Here is a 24,179-nt window from a genome sequence, read left to right as displayed (position 1 = left end):
GCCGCGACAGTATAGACATTCTGTATCTTCTTCTTCTGTGCCTTTTCGCTTTTTCGGTTTTTCAAGTTCTCTTTATTGTTATTTTTGTCATTTACTTTTTGTTTGTTACATGTGGTTTTAGTTTCTACCTATTTTAGTTTTCCTCTCATTCTTTTTTATATAGAAAAGCAGTAATAATAGCTGCTTTTCCCCTTCTTCGAACTTGTCTTGGTCTTTTTTCGGCGAATCGCGAATAAGGCATTAACTTTTTCGGGCTAACCAGATGGAATGCATCATTATCTATATAATCATTTACTGTTGCCTGCTTGAGACATGAGGTTGAAGCAGTTGGTGGAGGTGGAGAGTTTGCTAAATGATTTACGGCGGTGTAGCCATTTAAGCATCAGGAAATGACAACATTACTGTTTTTGGAACTGTACTATAAAAAAATAGTTAATGTTGAATGCAATCTCAATACAAACTGAATAACAACTCAGCGGATAAGATCGGGTACCTACCCCGTCTTGCCCCACATAAGTGTCCCATCTTTCCCAAACTGGACTTAAAAGTTGTATTGAATTTTTAGAGGTTATAAATCAAAAGAAACCGGCATGAATTAATGAGTTTACAATAGTAAAATAAATACAAATTAACAAAAAAAATATGTCACACATTATGTTTATCATACATTATAACAGTCATGCACTTTATATGCTTCAATAATTAGATAAAACCACTTCAAATTTTAAAAATGTACTTACCATGAAGAATCGTGCGCTCCTTCGAACAAACTTTTTGCGACTCTAACAAGTACTGATAAATACGACTAGATGGCGTCAAAATAACTTTTCAATTAATACTGTATTATATATTTTTGGAGGGTCCCCATCTTACCTCGCTACCCCGTCTTACCCCACCTTCCCATATACTTGGAAAATTCTTACTTATTATTGCTGCTACAAAAAGACCTTCCAGGTATTAATTAGTCGTATGCGAAAGATTTATGCTTTAAAATACTTTCATATTACACCAAAATCAATAAGTTTCACTTTAAAGTTACTTAAGAAATTTGCGGTACATTAGGGTGGCAGGGAGAACTTGGAACTACGTAAGTTTGTAAGTAGGTCCCTCTTTAAGTTTCTGCTTTAGAGGTAATGGTTTAGCAGTTTTACACGAACATAATATTATAGTTATTGAAATTTTAATGTAAATGTTCAGTCAAGTCTTTAATATTAATTTATCTATTGATACGAGTCCATTGAAAATGAAAGAACCTCTTGTCGCTTAAGAAAACGTTTGCTATGCCATTTTTAATTTTTAAAGTTTGAAATGTTGACTAATATTATTTTTTAAGTTCATCTAGTCTATCTCGTAAACCCATAAATAGCGACTTCATAATTTTAATGAAATTGTTATGAGGATAGCCGACTCCATTAACGATTATAGTTAGGCTACTTTTAGCATAGATAACGAACCTCCTTGATTAGCGTGGGCGAATCTGGAAGCTAAAGCTATTAAAATATGAAAATATCCGCAATATCGGCTAAACTATAAATAATTTATCGAGTAATTTAGTTAAATGCAACTACAAAATTAGACACAACTATTTTTAAACTCCCTAAGCAACCGTATGACGTACTAATGATATAAAAGCTTGGAGCCATACGACGTACTAAGGATATAAAACTCAAAAAAAATAGCCTGAGCCGTTATTTGGTGAATAAAAATAGAACAATGTCTCGCGGACTTAGATTTTTTTTTCACAGGTGTTTCACCAGATTCCTTAACTTAGAACAAGCATTTGTGGATCACATAAATATTTATGCAATACGGGAATCTAACCCACGGCATGTCGCGTACAGTGAGTTTTTCGTGGTGACTAACTGCTGATAAGAATGATGTTCTAAGACAATGTGCCAATAGTGGCTTAGCTTGCTCCTAATTAGAGTGAAAAAAAAAGAAAAAGAAAATGTCGTTTTATAACAGAAAAAAAAAATTATAATGAAATTCCTTTCCGATAATTTAAGTGACTACAGACTACTACATTAGTACATTAAGTGACTACTACATTACTGTGACTTGTCATTTCAATATACTTGTTCGATTCATCTTCTAATATATAAAATTCCCGTGTCACGATGTTGGTTACCGTACTCCTCCGAAACGGCTTAACCGATTTTTACCAAATTTTATATGCGTATTCAGTAGGTCTCAGAATCGACTAACATCTATTTTTCATACCCCTAGGTGATAAGGGTTGCTCACACTACAAAAAATATTGCCGAAATTGTTTGTTTTTTTTTTATAATGTGGCATTAAAAATCCATAAAACTAGAAAAAAAATATTCGACAATTCAACGTTTGCTGGGTCAGCTAGTCATATTATATAAATAGCGTTCGGAGAAATCTAACTTGTCTACGAGCCCAGGGGTATTTTTAGATCTGTTTAATTTCATATTACTTTCATGATTATAAACAATGCCATTTCCCGAAATTCCCAAATTTAGAATTTAGTTTTGACGTGACATTTTCTTTGAGCATTAATCGTCGTTCGTTGTTAATGTAATCTGACCCCACTCACTCAGTGGCTGCGGTCACAAATCGCCCACCCGTCACAATCAGGTGTTATCGTTACGTCTAACTATGGAATTATATCGGGGACTGATACTGAAATCTGTTCAGAGTGAGGGAAAATACAAGTTTGTATTTACTTTTTACTTGTATTCTGATTTGAATCGAGTTGTATTGGACGGTCTGTATTCGTGTAAGCTTTTATGTTTCGCGTTATTCTGTGCGCTTTTGTTACTGAAGTTGTCGTGCTAAACTGCGGCACATCGTTCGATCGCTTTTGGAATTTGAAAACTTATATTATAATTCAACCAAACTACGGGTCTTATAGGCGTATAGTTTTTAAAGGTATAAATTAAATAGCCTATTTTGTTTTCGTGATGTATAAAACCGCAAAAGTCAAAATTATTCATTCGCTTTGTTATGTTGCCTATTTTTCTCAGCTTACCACGCGAAATATAAATTTTGAGAACTTACAACAAATATTCCAGATGAATAAAATGAATTTAAGAACAAAATAAAAGTTGCACGTTACTAGCAATATAAAACGGAATCGTTTTTTAAAATCACAATGTTGCTTTGAAAATCCAAGAGCCATCGTAAAGAAAACAACCTTTGTCAATATTTTCTGTAGCTCAAAGGGCTACATAGGACGAGGAAAGATAGCAGAAAGGCAATATTAATACTGGAACGTACTTTACATTTGTACATCGTGGGGTGTCATTTTGCACAATGTCTGGTATTTCAATATTTATCACTACATTACGTAGTGTGTTCCGGTTTTCAAGGCCTATACTGTACCAAGATAATATATTGTCTTCAAAAAGTTCCATTAGAAAATAATGTTTTGTTTTCATGTTAAAAAACACTGGAGCAATTAATTTGAAAACTTCATACATAAAAAAAACATATTGGCTTTATTTCATCGTGAATGGAATACTGTTTGAAGTAATCAAAATTTTCAATCCCAGCTTTAGAGTCATAACTCTTTCGTTATTTTAATTGCTTTGCAACGTCATATCTGATAAAGGTATCTTTATAAACAAAGTTCGACACATCAAACGACTGGCAAATACATGAGCACCGATATATCACTGTGACGTCAACCCGTGTTACAAATTGTTCACTTTTAAATCTGCCATTCGTTACTCATGTTTTTTACTTTTAAATATCATTTTTTTTATTTGAATACCTACTTATTAAATGAATGCATTTTGCGATTTATGCTTGAAATGTAAAGTTTATTGAACGCTGTCATTTGCATGTGTTTTGTATTAAGTGACTAAATAGACTACAACGAGAGTCGTTTAAAAAATAATTGTTCGTGCATTATGAGTTTAAAGTTATCACATTATTAATGACCTATAACAAGAAGTAGAAATCAATATAAGAATGATTATTTTAATATTCAACTGTTCTTTATGCAAATTTCAAAAATATCCATTTTGCACTGACAGTTTAAAAATCGGTTCCTAGATAAATGTATTTTAAATAGAGCAGGTTTCAATTTAAATTACATTATAAATATTGATGATTGATAATGACGTATTTGAAAAGGTCAGTGTTGGTCCCGGCCTAAATATATCCGGGTAAGTTTTATATTCCCCGGCACGAGTTCGTGCCTGGCGCTAATTTTATACAGCTGCAGGTCCCATTTTTTTTTCATATTTCTTTGCGGAGAATGAGAAATATTTATTTAAGCATCATTATGATTTTAACATGGAATTCTGTTCCAGATATTCCTTTGAAACGGACAGACAAGTTACATTCAAAGAATATTAAAATGACAAAACGGTTTTATGTTAGTTATTAAAAAGCATGTTATTCAATAAGTTTTTTTTAATTTGGTTGAATGTTCTGTTAATATTAGTTTCTGGTTTTATGTAACTGTAATAAAATTCAAAATCACTTTTTACATTTCAAGTTATATAAATACACATAACAAAATCATTATTTATTAAAAGCAGCGCCTGCGGTCAAAAACAAAACACTATGAAAAAGTGGTTTCGGAATACGTATTTACGAAATGGTATTAATTTTGTTTTTGTTACTAAACAGTTTTTACACCTCAAATAATAATAACCTTTTTTTTAGAATCAATTTACATGTAATTGCTTTACGTAGTTTGTACTCAGTGTGAGAGCAAGTCTATAGTTATACTTTCCCCGTACCAACAACCGAAAACTGTAAGAACTAATTTATATTATATTAGTTTTGGATTGTACATATACAATTTCAGGCAATATTTTCGATACAGGTTTCGTGGAATATCAAGAATATTAACCTAAACAAACTAGCTGTTAATAATTCATTCGAATGATCAAGCTTGAATACGTCGCATGCTCGTGTTGGCAATTCTCAGATATGTTGTTATGTATTAGGAGATATAGGTAAAAGATTTTTGTAAGAAATTAAGATAATAATGAAAATGATAAAACGATGGGTCTTACCAAACTAAAAATTTGGCCTTTTCACTTTTTGATGGTAAACGTATCTTAAAGATGTAATGTATCATGTGAGTTATTACAAACTATATATTTCTTCATAGAAACATGTCTTTTTTTACTGTAGAAGGGCCTATGTAACGTGAATTTAAACGTACAAGGTCCTAAGAGTAGTTAGAGACTTATACGTGGGTAGTTCTCGCGCGTTTGTTTCGTTGTTTGGACCAAACAGCAGATTTGACACTTATACGTTTAACGGACAACTTCCAAACTGCTATGAACACGAAATGTCATTGTTGTGTTTTTGGATTACAACTTAGTTTAATAATAAAAGATGGTATTCAATTACCGAACTAAGTTGTCTAGAGGTCGAGATTTGGTAAATTTGGCATTGAGAATGAGTATTTGCTTTTTGCTAATTTATGAAATACGCGTATAATGGCCAATATGACGTAAAATAAAACCTGTATAATGTATACATAAAATACCATCGTATATATGAGGAGGATAGCTGTCTCAGTAAACCAGCAAATAATCGTAAAGTTCGACTTTATCAATCTGAAGTTATAGTAAATTTAAACTTTAGAAGCCTCTCCTGTAAAATTGTCATTTTGCATTTTGGCCCATATACCGGACCCATCGAAATGTTTCGGTAATCTTCGAATTTATCTAAACGTTTAGTCGTTTATAATAGAAACTGAATATACATATCAAACACATTTAGAAATTAAGACCCTTTTGTGACCATTTTCAAGACAGTAAAACAATTCATTTTTATTATGGTCAGCTGAGAAACTTCAATTTAAATATAGTTCACTTAAACTCTACTTTTAATCCAGACTCAAATCAATACGTAATTTTAAATTCTGAAAAATCAAAGACCTATCCATTCTCATCAATTTTACTACTGTTACGTGTTAGAAAAGCATGTGCAAATAAAAAATCCGAATAACATCTATTATTTCCACAAAACGAGGAAAGAAGGGCTTTTCGTCATTCTGTTACAAAAACTCGTAAAGATCCGTTTAGAAGGAAAGTCGGGGAAATGCGACACGCAGAATTGATTGATTGATATAGATTAACAACCGATCAGACGATTTCTCCATCTTCAATGGCCTTACTCAATCACCGAGAAATAGTTACATTCGTGTAGGCCCAAAATAGATATAAAATTACCTTTATTATATTAGTCTAGACGTATGATACTTATACGCAATTTTCTCAATAAACAATTTTTTTTTGGAAAATCTTTGCTGGTTATGAATCATAACGATAGTGTCGTCATTTATATTTCTATTTTTTTCTCTGAATATTTATCGCAGGAACAAAATTAAAACACTGTCTTCGGTTCTTCAATATTTTTGTAATGAAGAAATCATTAAGAAAAAGTTGATTCCCTGCTACACAGTTAAATGACAGGAAACAAAACACAGGAGTCGTTTAAAAAGCATAAAAATGTCACGTCATAATTTTATTACTGTTTATCATTTAAAAGTCATTTTGAGAAATAATTGTAACGGTCAGTTAAAACTTTGTGTCTTAAATATTGGTCATGCGATGCACGATCTCAAAAGATTGCAATATTACGTCCACAGTTATTTCTTGGTCGGACAGAAATTTCCTATCAATGTTGAGCTAACTGGCTATACGCTGGTATATTGGGTATCAAAGTAACTACGTAGCACCCTTTAGAATTCGAAAACTTATATTGCCAGAATATTTAGAAATTAAGCTTCAATGAGGAAATTCCTTAAAATTAATTAAATTTACTTTCCTAGAAGGTAGATAATCCATTAGTTTTCGCTTTTTTGCTTTCAAAATAAAAATTAAAAGTTTTGTATATTTTACAAAAAAATTACGTCATGCTGGTCATAGTCACTGGTCATAGTTTCATTTGAACAAAAGTGCGAATCATTAGCTGATAAGTCTAAAATATTGCATGCCTATAAATGATTGATAGTCTGAATAGGTTCCACTTACTCACACGAACTCACCACCTACGCCTATTTTGAATCATAATGAGTCGGATTCACAACCAAACTGAAAACAGCTTTATTCAACAAGCATTTGTTTTACCTTTATATTTTTAGACACCTTATTAAAATAAAGATATGGAATGTAAAAGGAAAAAGCTGTTAAAAATTCTGTGGAACATATTTTTATTGAAAGCAAGAATAGAATGGGCAATACAATATAAAGCGTTGTCGGCTTTGCCTTCTGACCTGTCCCATTTTCGGATTTAGATGGACTAGATTCTATAGCCTTAAGTTAAATACGGATTGGACAACTTTAACTTATTGTTGGAATATGCCTTAAGGCTTTACTTAGAGTAGTCACCAGCCGTTCGAAAACCGCGAACGTTAAAGAATAGCTATTTCTTGTAAACCTCTACTAACAGGGATTTTATTTTAATTTAAAATTTTATTTCTCCATGAAAGGTTAATCTTAGATTACGCCCCAATAAATCCCAGATTTGAAGCATAATATTGAAATTAAAATCAACGCGTTTTCCACTTCAATTAACATTCGTGTTTTCAGCAAGCATTTTGCAAATTAAAAAATGAACTAGCAAGACGCAATGAAGTCAGTCGATAAGGAAATGATATTAATTCAATTACCTGTTCACGCCTCCGTACGAAATTAGTTTATGGCCTCAGATGGGAAATTCAAATTATTATTTAAGTGCAGAAAACAGTTCTCGGTATAATATAAAATGAGATAAACGTGATAATAAAAACTGCAGACGGCTGCTCTTATATAATATTGTGAGGAACCTGAGAAAATATTTTTATGACACCAGCACCGTCTAGTAAATTAGAGCACTAATGGATATTAATATATATTTAAAAATATGAAATAAAGAGTTTTAAACTGCATTGCATTCATTCCAAAGTCTTGAATTGCGATTTATTAAAATATGTTCCATATATAGGTTAGGCGCGATTTTCACCACTCTTGCTCTTGCAACATGCCCTCTTGAATTTGAACTTCTTGAAAAATATTTTGTATTATATTGACTTTGCGCCTTAGAATTACTCGTGGCTAAGCTGTAACTGCATTACTTGATCGGTCACAGGTTAAGCTTCGCTTGCGGTCGGTCCTTAGATGAGTGACCATCTTCGTCATAACGAGTATCCGTGTTTCGGAAGGGGCGTTAATTGTGGCCCGACTTTTTTTCTTCTTTGACAGTCGATACGGGTAGTCAAAAGCTAGAAAGTCTGACAACCAGTCAAAATAAAGGGCATCGTGTTGCCCAGATGAATAGGTAGCGGAGGTCAGATAGAGCAGTCGATCCTTGTAAAATACTGGTACTTAGCTGAATGTGGTTACACTGGAAGCCGACCCCAACAGTTTTGAAAAGGCTATGACGATGATTAACTTTGCGCCTTTGGTGTAAACATATACCATGTTGAACATCCTTTGAGAGGGAAACATTTCAGATAAAATGCAACTTCCTGTCGTCGCGCGAGACAATCAGTGATAAGCTTCGCTTTAAATTCCGCTCAAAGCTCGAAACAGACAGAATTGTATTCTGAAATGGAAATAGTTTAACATCAGGATTTTCTGCGGAAGAGAGTTTATGAGAAATAATAAATGGACATATGATTAAAGATTCCAGATAAAATAAGGATAGTGATCAGTTCAAACTGCTGCAATGGTCGCCTTATTACAAATTTTCATTTAACTTTCATCCAATTTCAAAGCATCTGAAATGGCGCCGCAATTTTAACAAGGTGAGTTCTTACCTACTATTTTCAGTCGTATGACACATTGGTAGAATGACAGTACTAAATTAAATTTCTTTGCTTCAATGAACCTTTTCAAGCTTTTACTTCTGTACCTGGAAAAAGTGAGAAACTGTTTCTGCAGTAAAGTAGCGCGTTCCACTCGCGTGTGATAACAATATATTCGTGTTCTGACTCTCCCGGGCTCACTAGTGTGTTTACGGCGCAATAAAAATATGCAAACACCGCTCCAGACTCCTCACAAGGTTGACTCGAACTAACATTATAAGAGCACAGCAAACAAAAGTTTGGACTATTCCTTAGCTTCATACATGAGGTACCCAATGACTCCGGTCTTCAACACCGCGGACTTGTGTACGCGTATCGGTGAAATCGCGGATACTTGTGAACTGCATATTGTGAGGAAGGGATTCGTGCAACGTCTGTAATAAGTTGGTCTACATTTGCTCTGATATTGTCTTAGTCTGGGAGATAGCAGTCGGATATCTTACATTACCTATGGATATGCCTTATCTTACATATGGATCTATATAGTTTGCCGAAACTTGCAAGTTGGATCAAGTAAGACCAAACTTGCAAGCAGTCGTGTCATGGTTAAACTATAGCGGGCTTTAACACTTTCAACTGTACGTACGCTTATAGAGTAGCTGAGCTGCGCAGTTCGGTAGGCAAACAAAGTGAAATAGACTACGTGAGGATATATTTTTTACACTCTCCAATATTTTTATAGTGTTTTTGGAACGGAAGGGAAATTTTCCGACATCGAAGCATGACACGAGAAGTCTATAGCTAGTGGTAAAATATACGTCTTGCAAATATTAATTTCAACTAGGATTTTAACCGCCCTGTTCCGCCCAGTATCTGAGAAATTAAGCAAAGACCAAGAAAGTTTCAAGGCACTTTATTTGCATAATTATGAGTCTAGCAGTCAATAACCAGCTATCAAAGCTGGAAGCGACATTTTTAGGAAATTTAGGATACCAGAAGCAGCAAAAAATCGTTACATGCAATTAGATCTATAAACTGGCATACGCTATTACAAGACTCGCGATGTCTTGAAGTCGATCAGTTCTTGGTTGGTTCTAAAAAGAGATGAAGCCAAATGTTGGTAAAAGTTTTCAAGTGTTGGCAATAGCTATGGTATATATGAGGTTGAAATATTTTTTCTTGTTTATTTACGTAATGTCACGTTTTAGTTGCTGACGTAATTGAAACTTAAAAAAGATGATCACAAATTGCGGAGACGCCGCGCCCCTTTAAAATAGTCTTGGAAGAGGTTTATAGGTCGTAGCCCCAGACGAGTCCACAGTAACGGGAAGCGTAGACTCAAAAGACGTGGTGCGGTGATTCAGTTTTGTAGTAAAAGTCTGTCACTAGACGGTTACTGACCCGATGGACTGGGGTCCATATGGATTCTCTCTTAAGAAAACCCCAAGATGAGGTAGGTGTAACTTCCTCTGATTTTTATGTGTGACCCCCTGACATTCTTTCATATATCTTCCCTCTGAACAGTTTTTCGGTGCCTTGACTTTTAAAACTCGGCATTGCTTTGACTTTCATTTTCTTGCTGTTAATTACCCTTTGAGAAGTTTAAACTAGTATTTTGTTGAGAACCAGTTTTGTTGTTCTCTTATCGAAACATCTTCTTACTCTGCACGGAAGACGATCTTTTTGAAGGACTTTTATCTATTTTTCAAGCAAAATTGGAATCTTCCAGAGTCGATTCTTTTTAAACATAAATATTAAGAAATTTTAATTTTTCTAAAAAGTATATTTTCTAGGTATTCGAAAAATTAAACTTTTTGAACCACTCATAACGGGCAAGAGTACATAGTATATATTTGTAACAATCAGCTTCATCAGAAAGAGCTGAGTGAAAATATCTTATTCATAGAAATTAAAGGTCTAATCGAAATGTCGATAAACAACTCTAACAATAACCTTTACCTTCAGCGAATAATTTATTCAATTGTAACAAAACACTAATAAAACTATACCATGATGCTAACGTTACCTGTTTGGGATATAACTACCTGGAATTTCAATATTGTTTATAGTAGATTTCTGGGGAACTGGCCTCTAGAGATGGAACAAAGATTAATAGAAGAATATAATAATAATATATCTAAAATTTATTGAAAGGCTCATGATGTTTTTGGGGACCTAATTTTTTAGTTTCACGAAAAAACACATTTTTTCTGTTCGTTTTATTATAACTTACCTTTGAAAAGAAGAAATAATTTTCAAACGTTTTTTTAGAAACGTTCTTTAAAATGTCAGACATTTCTGAATCTTTTCAGCGGCTTAAATAATATATTATATTTAGAATTTTTGTGTTTTTAAATTGTGTTCGCGCAAACCATACGGCAATCATTTTCGTATCTTCCTTTCGAATACAATGTTCATAAGCAATGAATACGAATACTTATATTAAAATCCAGCCAGAAAGCTAGTTCCAAAATTGTTCGCCTCGAGATAGACCAACTTCTAGCTAAATTTACGACCAAATGCAAGTAGAACGTACGATCTGTGACCCAGTAGGAACCAAACGAGAAATTCCAGATTTTGGGTCAGCTTTTAATACACCGACCGAAGTCTGCAATTAAGAGACGGATCGAAATAGAAGACGATCGGAACATCTACATTGACTAAAATTGAGTTTATCATAACGTGTAAAGAGAGCATTTTGATAGTAACTATCGCGAGAATGATTCATTATTAAATTATGTAATGGTTTACTCATGCGTATTTATCGGGGTTGCCCGACTAGTTTCGGACCCAACCCGAGTCCTTAATCATGAGGTTCAGAAACTAGTCGGGCAACCCCGATAAATACGCGTGAGTAAACCGTTACATCATATAATAAGTAAAAAGAGTACCTACATAACACATAAAAGTATTAAATGGTTATTCAATCAGGAACAAACGACACACAATCGAAACCAAAACCCAGAAACAGAACCAGAACCTATATTTGCATTAGAATAGGAAACGAATACAAAACTTCAGATCTATTATGATTACTTATCGAAAACTGACGTTATTCTGACTAGATTCCTGAGCGTTATCAATTCGATAAATGTTAGACAGGATCCCAATACGTAGTTGGTCTATGGTTTCGGAAATAAGAGACGTAACAAGTAACGTGTTTAGTAATTGCGGTAAGTAGGTATTTGGAAGACCAGCAGTGGACGAACATGGGTTGATGATGATGCAGTAGATATTTCAGTCACTTAACGTAAACTTTAAGTACCAAGAATACATTTATAACCATATCCAAGCTCGAAATCGCTCTACAATTCAATATATTTATTGTGTATCAAAGGTTTGTACAAAATACCGTTCCTTAATAATTAAATAGATCAGCTATGTCCTGCCCTGTGACTACATATATAGTCACTAGCTGTTGCGCGCAACTACGTCCGCGTGGTTAGAAGATATATATAAGTTATAATTTATACCTACCTACATGATTTATACTTGTCCTCATTTTCCATTGTATCTTCGCTCCTATTAGTCGCAGCGTGGTGGTTTAGCCTTAAACCTAAACCTAACCTTTAGCCTAAAACCTTCCTCGATGAATGGTCTATTCAAAACAAAAAGAATTTTTCAATTTGCACCCGTAGTTCCTGAGATTAGCGCGTTCAAACAAACAAACTCTTCAGTTTTATATATTAGTATAGATACACGAATAAAAGTAAATTGCACAAATTAATTACTCACATAATAAAACCAGACAAATGAATTAAGGTAAGCATAGCTACAGCTCAAACAGGGTACTTAATAAATCTTCGTCTACAAACAACTACTCAAACATCTAATTTATCAAGCAATTTTCCTTTGCTCTGACCATAAAGTTAAATGAAACTAGATTGTAGATTATATAAATTTATATACTAATATATAAAGCTGAAGAGTTTGTTTGTTTGTTTGAACGCGCTAATTTCAGGAACTACTAGTTCAAATTGACAAATTATTTTTGTTTTGAATAGACCATACATCGAGGAAGGTTTTAGGCTATATACCATCACGCTGCGACTAATAGGAGCGAAGATATAATGGAAAATGTGAAAAAGACAGGGCAGGTATAAATTATAACTTATATCTTCTAACCACGCGGGCCACAGCTAGTTTAACACAATTACACATGCTCATAATTTTATCAGGATCACTGCTAGAATTCATTCGGTTACTCGGAACATATTTAGCATATTATTACTCGTGCCCCAATTCGCTGCACAATTAAGTTTAAGCTTCGCCTGAACGGATGCGGATCCGTGCATTACAAAATAGTTGTAGTGTGCCTTATGTGAAATCAAATGCTAAAAGGGTTATTATTACAAAGAATACTCTCAAATTATTTACTAATATTTAAAACTTGATTGGATAGCAGGCGTTTCTATATTTTATAATGTGGGATTCACAGGGTCCTTCTAGGATTCACACAATTATAAAATTGTTCCTCGGAAATTGTCGGCTGATCAAAATTAGTAAGGACGAATTATTATTTTTTTCTTAATCTATTGATATCTTGTTAATTGTCATTCATCTATATAAGTAGTACCTCCTAAATTGTTCACATCATTGAGATTTGATAAATATTTTTTTAGTTTTTATTTCTAATAGAACTTATCGTAATTAAATAAGTACAAATTATTGAAACTGGTTTGGTACTAAAATAATCTTTTAAGAATCTGTTAAAAAATCCGCTAATCCCTATTTCTTGCTTGCTATCCATTTCGCCTCAGTTTCCAGAAATGAATCTAGCATTCTAGTGCAATAAACCTGTTACATTCGGTCTCATTCGCCGCGGTAGTCGGCACCCAATGGAGACAATTCGTGTTCGTTGACAATTTCTATTGTCCTCGACGAAATACGTTCCATTCTCCCCATTGTGCAATAGAAAGCTCTATGATTCCTTTCCTCAACCCCTTTCTCGATTTAAGTCCACCTAATGGGCAGGTTAGTTGAAACTTGTATTAAAGATAAGTGTACTTGAAATGTGTCTACCGGTAAATACGAGGAAAAATATTAACTCGGTACGATTTGAAAAGAGAGCGGAAATTTAAGGAAGTGAAATGTAAGTCTAATTGATATTTATTCCACTGCCAGGCAAAAGTCTATTCCACATTCTTTCTACATTCTCCTCTCTTTTTCTTCTTTCTCTTCTTTATCCTGGTGACATAGACCACATAACGCGGCCGCACCATGCGTCGGTTTCCCATTGTGTATTAACCTTTGCCAAGCGGTTAATGTGGATACATTTTAGCCTAGCAACTTGATATTTTCGAGCCTTTTTACTTACTGAGAAGGTTTTGAGTGTCTTCCAGATCCCTGCTCCCGTAGGTAACCTATTCACAAACATTTTCTTCACAACCGTTCTAACTTTGGTACCCTTAAATAATTGTTAAAGACTTACGTACGTTAATAAAGCCAAACTTGCGACAGAGGTAACAAGGTTGTGTCCACATACTCGGCGACGTTAACAAACTTTGGTAACACAAAGTTGAGCCCTCAACTTTTGAGGTACAGACCAATATCAAACCGGGAGGCATGTGAAGTAATATTTTAAGTTAAAAAGGTCTAAGACACTTACTTTATCTTTGTTACTGAATCTGTGTTTAAAGCCATGGTTTGGTAATAAATTGTACAGGTTTTAGCCCAATTTGTTACGAGGTTTGTGTAGTATACAATTAGGTTGTGATGACTCACGGATCATGATAGTAGGCAGGATGGAAAACTTCTTAGCGAAGAAACTACAACGTAACAACAGAAACAGCTTAGGTTTAGAGAATGAAACCTCTAAACTTAAACTTTAATTGACAAAACAGGATCGGAGCTAAAAATCATGTACTGTTAAACGTTATTAAAAATTTTTGTTTGTTTTCTTTTAATCAATCGATCAATTCAACCTATCAAACCTGTCCACGGTCCACTGCCAGATATAGGCCTCCCCCACAACACCCGTGTCCAGTCCAATTACAGTCAAGATAAGACATTGACCGACTTTGGACCCATGCTGACCAGACATAAGAGTTATAAGCAAGTCTTATGCTTTATGAATAAAAATAAAACGATAATTTTTATGGTAAACTTTTCAATTTTAATTTAAAACATCACCCCATTGCCCTGTAACATGATGATTTAATCATCAATAATATTAATAAATAATGCTAATAAACCTACAGTAAAAATAGCCACAAAGAAATGATTAAAAATTAAAATAAATTAGATTAATGTATAAATTAATAAAAAAATCGGTCTCCGAAATCCCGGGACAAAATTAGTCGCTGTTTCTATTTCTGGTTATTATACAAGAAGTAAGAAATTAAATCTTAATTTTGGGCATTCTCGGTCGAATATCATGGCTAGAATTGTGACCACATGACCACATGATTCAGTCTATATAAAATCAATAAAAAAGCAAACGGCAATTAATATTTTTCGGCATAGGTTAAACATTATTTGTGGGTATATTGTAAATGGGATATCTGCTCCTATTATAATATTGAAGATTCGTTTTACTAGAATTCACTTAGAAAGAACTTAAAGCGCTCAAACAACTTAAACAAAATTCTTTCATTGATAACTAAAACTCGAGAATGGCTTCTATTGTAGGCTACTTTTTACCCCGCTATCCACCCAAGAAAAGTCTTACAGCGCATAGAGTATATTGGTTTCACCTATTTCGTGTTACTAGTGCCATCTATGGAATCTGCGTAAATTACATCCCCTTGATATTTAATTTTGACTCACATCAGAACCATCTTAAAACGCGCAATGCAACGCCCTCTGTTGATTGATATCAACATTAGAAGGGTAGCAAAACTACATTCTTCTTAATTTTAAATTAGTTTGACCATTTTTGCATAGGTGGCGCTGTTTTAAGAATATCACAAAAACATTTGTGCAAGTCCGAAATTAAATGTACTAAGTTATTATACATGAGCATTGGATATACCATGTAGTCAAGTGTTGGTTTCAATCAGAATAATATAATTTGGTTTATACAACTCCCTAAATTTCAGGAGATAAGTGCTTTTTTTTGTATTTAAATATTAGTGGTGAAATATTTTTCGCTAATAGTAAGAACTTAAAATTTATGAAGATGGGGTATCTTCATAAATTTTAAGTTCACATTGGATGCAAGTGGCAATGAATTGGTCGCGCTGGAGAACATATGGAGAGGCCTATGTCCGACAGTGGACAATTAAAGTTGTAAGACTGGGTCGCTTCCCATGAAGTTATCCGATGAAAAAAAGAGTAGGTACTTCAAATGTAATTTGTAGAAAGATACATTTATTTTAATATGTTACTTTGGTGTATAGGTAAGCATACCCACTGACAAACTGGCCAGTTTTGTGGGACTCTGTATAAAGTTAGAAGATTCTGGTAAGAAGAAATAAATAAAAAACTGAAAAAGACCCGGTGTCTTTCCATGCAGTTTCGCGTGAATGAAAAGAGATACTGATAACAAGTCTATGGATCTATTTCTTCAAAAAAAATCAACTCGTAAAAAGAATATAATATTAAGTACCTATAGTAGTAGAATGAACTTCTATGGACCTAATAAAGCCTTTAAAATGATATAAACCTACGTAAGTAAGAACCTACCTAAATACTTGTAGGCTGAGAGGAAAAAAATAGGGTCAAACGACCGCATCATTAGTTTCGCTTGTCGTGATCCTTATTTCAAGGAAATACGACACATTTTTGCAAACCACTGACACCTGTGACAGTGACCTAAGGTTTTCCGTTTCTTAGTAAGGAACATACAAAAATATAGTTAGTCAGACACAATTTGAAATACTTTTGTATTCACGTACAAATACAGGACGAATTGGACAGTAGTACGAAGAATTGTTGTGAACAAGCATAGGAACTATGATCACAAAGACCGATGTACATATGTCTAGACTTAGTATGAAAATGATAGATGCTATATTAATATAATGAATCAAACAGTTTTTCGAATTAATTAACTAATTATTTTCGAACGAGTCTTTTAACCCTTGTCAAGATATTCGTGCCTGAAGGCTAATCGAAGGGTACGAATCTCTAATACCAAGTGGAAGATGTTTAATTTGTCCGAATCCGAGAGCAACAACTATACTATTTATAGTACAACGGCAGGGAGTACGGGGTATGACGAGAATAAGAGAGCGCGTGGAGTAGACATCACTCAAACATTTTATTGTTGCGACTCTACTAGTATTGATTTCAAACGTGATCCAGGTACTTAGATTTTAGAACTGATATAAGTAATTGAATACACAAGGACGATTCCTTTGGGATTCACATTTGAATTTATTATCAAAGATCAATAAGTGTTGTCAGGTTAACCGTCTTTGGTATCGTATTAAAAACTAATCATTATTTTGAGTTTTGAAGAAAACTAGTGACTGTAGTAAATTTTATAATTTGAACTGAAAGGTATTTGCACATAAATGCAACTTAGTTAAAACTCCATTAGTAAAAATAAAATAATTCATCCCACAGACCCTCTCCATGCCACTTTCTCGCTGAATACTAAAATATAAATGATAGAAGATGCGCCAAACATCTATATTGAAAAATTCTTCGTTGTCCGATCATTGGAAAAGTTCGATATAAGACCCCGTCCTCGTTTAAAACAAGACTTTGCTTTTCTTGTACAATTCCACTTTTCGAATACTTAATATAGACATACCCCTTTTCATCTTTTCCGAGAAGTTTTGGGCTCTTTTAAGATTCGTCCAGTGGAAATTATTCTCTGTTGGGAGTTCAGACGATATAGAAAGAATCAGTTTTGCGTGACGCCAGTAACAGGTAAATTGAACGACTACAATAGAACGGGTTCAATCTTAATTATTAAATACGAAAGAAAAAACAATAAATTTAGTTGAGAAGGATGTTTTCCGACGTTATTAACAGATTTTACAGTATTCTTAAAAATATTTTCTGTTATTACCAAAATTTAAGGACGATTTTAACTTAAATCTTAATGGTAGGTTAAGCTTCCGACATAAAACACTAATATGTATGGGCGTACGGTTCAATGGCGCATTTGTCGTAGCGTCACAAATTGCAAACAATATTTCAAGGCTTAGTTGTTAGTGAAACTTAATCGCCTCTCGCAGGACACTCTCAAATTAAGTTTAATCGCACCAAGTGAGGGGGTCAGTTAAAAAAGAGGCCCCCTAATCAGGTCCGCGCGAGCACGCGTTAGGTACGCACTTACATAATGAAAGGGGGAAGCGAGGGGTTAGAGGGAGCCGCTGGGGGCCGTCATCTGCGTACACCCTGTCCGGCCGCCCACGATCGATACCTATACGTGTGGACTTTATGTAAAAAGCCTCCTGCACACCCGGAGGACGCCGACCATAAGTGTCGAGGAACGAGTCGCCCCCAGGGAGAAGGCACGAAATATCTTCAATTTTCGAGAGAAAATTTTCCAATGCGGGGGCGAGAGCCTGCGGCGGAAGGGCTGCGCGGCTCGCTCCGGACGCCTGTGTCCGAAAAATGCTCGAACCTTAATTGAATTTACAGATTTGCCTTTCGGAACGCACGCCCGTACCTACGCTGTTTATTGCGGCCGCTCGTTATGACTCTTTACGAGCAGCGCCGATGTGCCCGATAACTTTTTATTTATTTTGAAACTTTTTTATTTATTTGAATATAACTAAGCTGAAACAATATTGAGATGTTCGTGGAGTGTCCTGTCAGCGTAACATGAACTCTTGCGAAACATTCGTTAGCACACCGGTTACAATAAATAACCCTTAAGTTACAACGTTGTCGCGTTTTTAATCCCTGAGGGAGTCATTTGGTGTAGCTTGCCCATAACGAGTATCAATCTTAGCATCAAATAAACTCGTTTATTAGAACTATTTTACTTTTACATTAGAAGAGAAGTTTTACTCGACTTTGTAAGCCAGTAATGGCTGCGTAATTTATTAAGTTGATAATTTCAAAGGCAATTAGGGATGCCTCTTAAGGCGAAGGTGGAACAAATTGCTTCATGCTTATGAGGAAAATATTTAAATGTTGAAGTTCACGTACAGTAGATTAGATGATAATACGTTGTCGATAAGACTGATAAGATCTCCAATTGATTACATCTTCGTACTTGTAACCTTTGACGGACTTCCCGGAATTTCCTGATGAAATCGAATATTTGGATTTTTCGAAAACAATATTTCCGTAAGTTTTCTTTGTCCTGCCTCTTTATAAAAGGTAGCGAACAGAAAAAGACTCAAGTGATATCCGTGTTGGTCCACTTATTACTGGCCCTTGGGCGCCCTCATATGATGACGTCATTTTACTGAGATAGAATTTTCTTCGTGTTAAATTGAAAGAAAATGAAAATGATTCATCTGACATACGAGGAGCATATATATTATAATATCCAGGCAAACTATTACGGTAGTAGAAAATAATAAGAATTGGTATTAATAGGTATTATAATTGCCTTATTACTACAGTTAAAGCTCCCATCCGTTATACGAATTCCCTAATAATCTCAACTTCTGAAAGTTTAAAGACACTGCTAAAACTGTTTTCATCCCGAAGCATTGAATAATACGTCCATCCACAAAAATAAAAAATGCCTGAAAATCAATACAAAATGTTACAAAAATGTGTGCCAAACGTCTAAAAAAGAAAACGAAAAGTTCAAGTTACACTGGTCAATACCCGTTCCTACAGGGTTCTAGTTTATTTTGACCTATTTGAACACGAATCATAGAATTCGCTAAAGTTTTGTACTAACACTCGACACTTCTTGAAATTCAAATCGAAAATCTTGTATTAGGTATTTTAAAACACTATATTATGTAAAGGGATATTTAAAGAGCTTCAAATATTTTTTAAATCTAGAATCTAATTTAACTTACGTATAATAAGTGATAATATACCTAATTATTAAAATTCAGTAGTCTTTAAGAGTGGGTTTTTATCACTGGCAAAAGGCATAAATAACAGCCATGGTTCCTCGTCACAAAGTTTCACCTATACCTAGGTCTAATCGCAATATGGACTTAATTATAAATGATCCATACATGACGATACAATAAGCCTCAAGGATATTAAAATTCATGATAAAACTTTTTTTAAATTAATTAATTAATTAAAAGAAGATAGGTGGTTGAATAACAAGAAATGTCTCAAATAGAGAATAAAATTAAATGATGCGTGTGTGAAAAGGTATTTTTTTGTGGATAAAAAAAGAATCACTGTCTTTTCGGCGGATTGAGAGTTATTGCTGCTTTCAATTATATAGTCATACTTTCATTGTAACATACTTATAGGAGCAATAAAACCTTCTGTTTTCTCAATTGCGGAAAATCGTTCTAACTGTTGACCTCGAAACTGAAAATCGTCTTTTGTTATTAAATCAGTTATCTTCTTTATTAATACTTTGTAATTTAGCCGTTGTTGATACAAACGCCAATGCCATATACATATTATATATTGCTTGGGCATGGGTACAAAGCACCCATCATTGCAAACAAACTTTTTAATAGAGCGAGACTTGTGGAAATGAATAAATACTTTACCTTACCTTCCACATCAGCAAATATCACTTTTAAAGTATCTGTAGCTCGTATAGTTTATCTAATTGTGGAAATGGCATTAAATACATTGGTCAATCCATTATTTTCTGTGCGCCATATAAACTTTACAAGTGATAATTGCTGCTGTGGAAGAGAAACCACTCTTTGTCATGTAGTACTATCTCTTTCCAACTCCAAGCGTTCTGGACGCAAGCAGTTCAATATTACTTTAAGCCAACAAATTTAGACCAAGTAATTAAAAAAAAAAAGTTAAAGTACCTCAGAGTATGCAAGTCGTGAAAAACAAATACGTGAAAAAAATTATCCCACGTTAATAACATGTCGAAAATCTATCCAAATATAAATCAAAAGGATTTTTATTTAGTTACAATAAAGAAAGGGGAATTGAAATGAAAGGGGTAGCGCTTGGTAGGGTCAATGAGAGATGGGTGACCATTTACACTAAGCTCCAGTTGTTACGTAAAATCACGCTTCTGTAGACGTAGGTCTCAAGAGCGAGAGTTTTAGATGATGCGAGTAAATTGTTTTACCTTGTACCTTCTTAAGTAGGAACTTAAGGTCAAAATTCTCAGAACTTGGATTTCATGCTCTTGAAGTAACGCGTACCTAGCCAGAATTTTATAGATTGTGTGGTGACACGATCTTACATGTAAATTGATTAAATAAAAGTGGGTACTTCCGTATCTTCTTTTAAATAGGCACATAAACTTGAGATAAAATGCAAGCTTACTAGTACCAATTCATTTTAATTAGAAAACATTACTTATATTTTAAAAAAATGCTCAAATATTGTACTTAAATTGCCAAAATCCTTATTAAGTTTAAATTTCAATCTGTACTTTTCACAACAAAATTCTAACTTCAATAAATTTTGCCTATCACGAGACGCATCTGGAGGGATACTATGTCTGCACCTCATGCATTATGAGCGCATGTGAGTCTCCCTAACAAGTGAAATGATCAACAATTACACGTATTGATCAAACAATAGAGGGGTAAAGATGACCGTTTTAAAATTTATAAAAAATCAACGAAGGAGGATTTTATCCCAAGGGGACGTATCTCTGAGTACCCCTTTATAGGGTCCAGCGTTTTCGCATTTTCCACTTTTAGAACTGATTTCGTTCCTATATATTTTTTTATCTTTTAGTTGCTGAGCGGGTTTTGCATAATAGAAGAATCAGTGCCGAATGATTTGCTATCTTTATTATTCGAAGGTTACTTATAGCACATACTAAACAATATTTAATTTTGAAAATTATTGGGATGTAACCTAAAACTATTTTACTGTTATTTTTATACATACGAGATAATATTGGGAGCTAGTCGTAAAACGTCAACGAATTAGTGTTTAAAATGCTTGCAGAATGTATTGATGATATTTATAGAAATCCCTTTAGAAAATAAACGTTTGCAACTCTTTTAGAATCAACAATTTTAACTTATTTCATATTCTAAAAAAAATGAATATTTGAAATGTCCATTAAAAAGCTTTATATGATTCTATGTTTAAGACTAGACAATTACAGTGTTCTTAAAAAGTGATACAAATCAAACAGTAAAATTAACTTTTCAACTGTGTTTATAGTATCATATGTTCGCCCACAGTTCATTGACCTTGCTCACAGCGTCCCCTCATCCCATCATCAAATTAAAATATAACATCAACAAAAATCAACACCAGTGCAAGTAAAACACAGCCCAAATGACAGGCCGTCAGCTGTAATTACCCAAGCGATTCGTAAAAAGAAAAATAGTTTCTCTTGTTAAAAATCGAACATGATTTTAGCAAACCGTTGCGGGGAAATCGTTTCTATTGGTACCAACACACGGAGCACACGGAATATATTCAGAGTCGCGTTGGGATCCTATTTAGACTGGCGGTACCTACCGATAGGGCGGGCAGCTATAGTCCGCGCACATGTAAAATAGCTACGACCGGAGGGAAAGTTGCTCTACCTAAGATTTCGAGGATTTTCCTTTTTGTTTTTCAAATTTATTTTTATTTTTATGCGATAGCTTAGTATGTAATGGTATAATTCGTTTAGTTTAGTAAATCTTAAATAGCATTGGAAACTTTTAGTTATTTTAGTACAAAGGGTCACATAAAATATATATATTAAAACATAATCATTACCTACTAAGAAAATTTAAAAAAGGCTGCGCTTCAAACTAATTAACTTTAAAAGTTATTTTAACGTCTTATTACAACCACGATTACAATACATAATAATATGTAACACGAATAAATGTAGAACTTTTCTACTACTTAGACCAGCTTTAAAACCGTACCTGGCGATTCATCACACTCAACTTACAAGTTTTATAATAAACTGAACTGCAACACTTATACTAACTACTAATAAGACTTGTACATAGAAAATAATTTAATATTCATGCCATAAAAACCACAATTCAAGTCAGATTATTAGAAAACAACTACTCATACACATTTTGAAACCGAAGTAGAGCATCTCGCAGAGCGTTCGATTAGAAACTTGGTACTGGGGGCTACTTCTCTGTTATATCTGCTCGTCCAAGATACATGCCTCGCATAGGCGCACTCGTGTTACCGTCCGCGTCCTGGCCAGCGGGGGGCGCGAGGGCGCGGGGGAAGAGCCCACCCCGCGCCCCGCGCGCCCTCCGCTCGCTCGCCGCACACCCACGGCCCCTTCGGCCACCCTGCGTCATCTAGTACGGCGACTAGCCCGCTAGGGTTAATTCGAACTATTCAAGACTATTTGAATATTTAAAATTTTTATTTTAAACTTTTTTGTTTCGTTTGTCTTTTAGTTAGCTTTGTTGTGATAGTGTAAAAACAATAGAGTGGTTGTAATTTTACTCTTTTACAACTCCACGTATTTCCTTTGTTTATTTCTTTCAGAAAAGACGACTTACAGATAAAGTATATACCACTGTTAAGTATTTCTTCATTTCTTTCTTTCCGCTACAAAATTCAGGTATATTTTTACTTTTTCACATTCTCTGCTACTTGCAAAACCGGAAAAATTAGTCATATACTCTCAAATGCTTCTGATTCTGTAAAAGTAGAATTCAACAAAGTTTTTGCGATAAGTAAAACCATGTTACTTTTTGTTCACACAGATTTTTCTCTCAGAAATTGCTTTAAGCAGTGTTATTTAAGTACTACAGTATAATTCCACCAGGAAGAAGAATAATTATATCATAAATGCTGAAAGTAACAATTTTCTCAAAATTTAAGTTTTAAGAAATTTCGATTTAAATAAGAGTTGTGTGTCAGCCCTGTGTGTCCGGCGCGCAGCCCTGATTCTGTAGAACAGAGAGCGGCGTGCGTGCCCGGCTCGTTGTAAACAGCCAACCCTCGTACGTATGTAGGGCGGATGGACGGCCCTAACCCCCCAGAGAAAGGGGTGCCCCCGCTTCTTCCTTGTTCCTCCTTGTGCAAATTCCCTTGACGATGGAAATGTGCTCAGCCACATTTTATACAATTTCTAGTCCACGCGTCGAACGCTGTCCACACATGCTGGTGTTTTCTCATTAGTGCTAACCCTAGCCGTTGGGTTTGCCTACGCTATGAAATATGAATGTCAGTGGAACAATATTTGACACAGATTTAGTTGTTGATGGGAGTTTTATTACCTGGGCCTCGCTTATAAACGGGTGTCATTAGACGAAACTGGTTAGATAATAAAACAAGACATTTTGTATTTAACGTGCCGAATTCAATTCAATGTCAAATGTTACGAAACTATTCAAAATTTGAAAGATAAAGCTTCAGGATTCAATTTTTTTATACATGTCTGAGAATGAAAATATCCCCAAATTCTTACGTTTAACTACGTAAGAGCTTGGGGTAACTCCAAAATATAATAATTTAAGTACCTAGATATGATTGAAATCGTTAT

This window comes from Trichoplusia ni, chromosome 7, assembly GCF_003590095.1.
Source record: "Trichoplusia ni isolate ovarian cell line Hi5 chromosome 7, tn1, whole genome shotgun sequence".
NCBI classification, from domain to species: domain Eukaryota; kingdom Metazoa; phylum Arthropoda; class Insecta; order Lepidoptera; family Noctuidae; genus Trichoplusia; species Trichoplusia ni.
This window is presented reverse-complemented; position numbering follows the sequence as displayed.